We start from the raw sequence: 3,454 nt of genomic DNA, 5'->3' as shown, positions 1-3,454 counted from the left end.
GGAGTTCTAACAGCAGGAGCTGGGCCGAAGATCTTTGGGTAGAAGTTCTACATAACTGATGTTTTGACTTTGAAGTTTAGGGATATGGCATAGTGGGTACTTTGAGATCTGAGAAAGGGTATTCTAATTAAGGGTTTAAAGGGGGTGATTCTGTGATACTGGGATAGCCCAGGGAGCACAGCCTAAGTGGTGAGAGAACCCAAATTCTGGTTGTCAAGGGAGCATGCCCTAGCTGCTGCTTTCTGGAGGCTCAGTGAGGCTGATGGTGTGAGTATGGAAAGGAGCTACTGGGTCTCAGTGGGAAATAGTAAAACTAATGGGAAGAGGGGCTAGAGAGATGGCTCCGTGGTTAAGAGCACTAGCTGTTCTTCTGAAGGACCCTAGTTCAATTCTCAGCACCTATATGGTAGCTCACAACTGTCTGCAATTCTAGTTCCATGGGATCTAACACCTTCACAGACACATGTGCAGGCAGAACAGTAATGTACTTAAAATAAAAATAAGTTACAAAAATGAATGAAAAGAAGACTTTTGGCAGGACTTAAAAGAGGTCAGTTATAAAGGGATTTTTTAATGAGTCTACTAGAGATCACCATGCAAGAGTGAAGTTGAGTATTTGATAGTAGAAAAATGCTCAGAACAGCCAATTAAACTCAAATGGTGGTGATAGATGTGAAGAGTGTCAAGTAGAGCTCAAAAAGGGAGGCAACATGGAACATCAGTATCATTGGGTGAACAGAAGTTTAATGCATTGGTTAGAGGCTGGGGTGCTACGTGAAATGAGAAAGCATTTCAGGTGAGTAAATAGAGAAGAAAATCATGGCTGCTGACACACCTAAGGCATCTTTGAGCAATGCTTTCAAGTGCTGTGAGACTGACAGTAGTTGTGCAAGGGAGAGCAACATGACAATTAAGGCTGGAAGCACAGGCATCGGCCAGGCTCCTGAGCACTTTGATCATGTGGGTCAGGTGTGCTTGCACTTCAGTCTGGAGGCAGTAAAGAATTAATGCCCAGGTTGTGAGGAAAGGAGGAAAGATCTGGCTTTTGTTTCAGGAAGATTGCTCTGATATCAATTAGAGGACATATTCTTGGGGAAAACACTGCGTCTGGATTGTTTTCAAGTCTATAATAATAGGGGGGAGAATCTGAAGATCTTTAGAGGTATCATGTAGGAAGGGAAGACTATATAAACCGCTGGGGAAAATGGCTTTACAAATGCCTCATAATGGCATCCAGTTTGCTTAGCTGACTCTGTCCAAATAGCTAAAGGCAACGCTGAATAGCTAAGGGTAAGAGTAGCCTTCCTACTACTTTGCTGGCATCTTTTGCTTTGAGTTTTCCAGCCACGGGCTGAAGTTGTCTCACAGAATTAAAAGGATAGGTGTTTCTTTTCCATGATATTACTTCATAAACTGTATATATAAGTAGAGTCATATCTTTTGTGATGGCTCTTAAACAACAGTATTTTTGAGACCCATCTTAGCCTATTATATTAAAATATCTTAGACTAGGTGATTTACAAATGGAAATGTATTTCTCATGGTTCTGGAGGCCAGGATGTCTAAGATCATAGTAGCAACAAATTGAGTTTCTGATGAGAGGGGATCTCTGCTTCTTAGGTGGCACCTTCCTGCTGCGCCAACACATGGGTGAAAGGGATAAATAAATTCCTCAAGTCAGTCTCTCCCCCTCTTTCGACCCTCCCCTCTCTTTTGGTACTAGGGAATTGAACGTGGGGCCTCACACATTCTAGGCAGCATCTTTACAACTGGACTTGCAAGCCTCTTTCATCAGAACATTAATTCTAAAAGGATCGAAGCATCCACACTTTGGTCTTCCTTCTTGAGCTTCATGTGGTTTGTGAATTGTATTTTGGATATTCCGAGCTGTTGGCCTAATGTCCACTTATCAGTGACTGTATACCATGTGTGTTCTTTTGTGACTGGGTAACCTCACTCAGTTTTTCTAGTTCCATCCATTTATCTAAGAATTTCATGAATTCATTGTTTTTTTTTATTGGATATTTTCTTTATGTACATTTCAAATGTTATCCCCTTTTCCAGTCCCCCCTCACCCAGAACCCCCCTATCCCATCCTCTTCCCCCATGCCCCTACTTCTATGAGGGTGTTCCTCCACCCACTCGCAACTCCCCACCCTCAATTCCCCTACACTGGGTCATCTATCGAGCCTTCATAGGACCAAGGACTTCTCCTCCCATTGATGCATGACAAGACCATCCTCTGCTACATATGCAGCTGGAGCCATGTGTACTCTTTTGTTGGTGGCTTGGTCCCTGGGAGCTCTGGGGGGGTAGGGACAACTTCTTCAGTCCTTTCTTTAACTCCTCTATTGGGGACCCCACACTCAATGCAATGGTTAGCTGTGAGCATCCGTCTCTGTATTTTTTTTTATTAGATATTTTCTTTATTTACATTTCAAATGATATCCCCTCTCCTGGTTATCCCTCCAACAAAACAAAACAAAACAAAAAACAAACCCTGTTTCCTCCCTCCTCCCCCTGCTTACCACCCCACCCTCTCCCACTTCCTGGCCCTGGCATTCCCCTACACTGCGTCATAAACCTTCATGGGACCAAGGGCCTCTCCTCACATTGATGACCAACTAGGCCATCCTCTGCTACATATGCTGCTGGAGCCATGAGTCCTACCATGTATGGTCTTTGGTTGATGGTTTAGTCCCTGGGAGCTCTAAGGGTACTAGTTAGTTCATATTATTGTTCGACCTAAGGAGCTGCAAACTCTTCAGCTCCTTTGGTCATTTCTGTATTTTTTAAGGCTCTGTCAGGGCCTCTCAGGAGACAGCTATATCAGGCTCCTTTCAGTATGCACTTCTTTGCATCCACAATAGTGTCTGGGTTTGGTAACTGTATATGGGATGAATCACCAGGTGGGACAGTCTTTGGATGGCCCACCATCAGATGAAGACCCACTTCAGTCTCTAATCTACACTTTATCTCCATATTTGCTCCTGTAAGTATTTTGTTCTCCTTCTAAGAAGGACCGAAGTACCTACACTTTGGTCTTCCTTCTTGAGCTTTATGTGGTCTGTGAATTGTATCTTGGTTATTTGGAGCTTTTGGGCTAATATCCACTTATCAGTGAGTGCATACCATGTGTGTTCTTTGCTATTGGGTTACCTCACTCAGAATGACATTTTCTAGTTCTATTCATTTGCCTAAGAATTTCATTGAATTCATCATTTTTAATAGCTGAGTAGTACTCCATTGTGTGAATGTACCACATTTTCTGTATCCATTCCTCTGTTGAAAGACATCTGGGTTATTTCCAGTTCCTGGCTATTATAAATAAGGCTGCTATGAACATAGTGGAGCATGTGTCCTTATTGGAGCATCTTCTGGGTGTATATGTCGCGACCACCCTCGACCAGCAAGAATGACGCAACACACTCTCGGGCTCTTCTCCAGCAGTTTA

The sequence above is a fragment of the Mastomys coucha genome, chromosome X (genome assembly GCF_008632895.1).
Source record: "Mastomys coucha isolate ucsf_1 chromosome X, UCSF_Mcou_1, whole genome shotgun sequence".
NCBI classification, from domain to species: Eukaryota; Metazoa; Chordata; class Mammalia; order Rodentia; family Muridae; genus Mastomys; species Mastomys coucha.
This window is presented reverse-complemented; position numbering follows the sequence as displayed.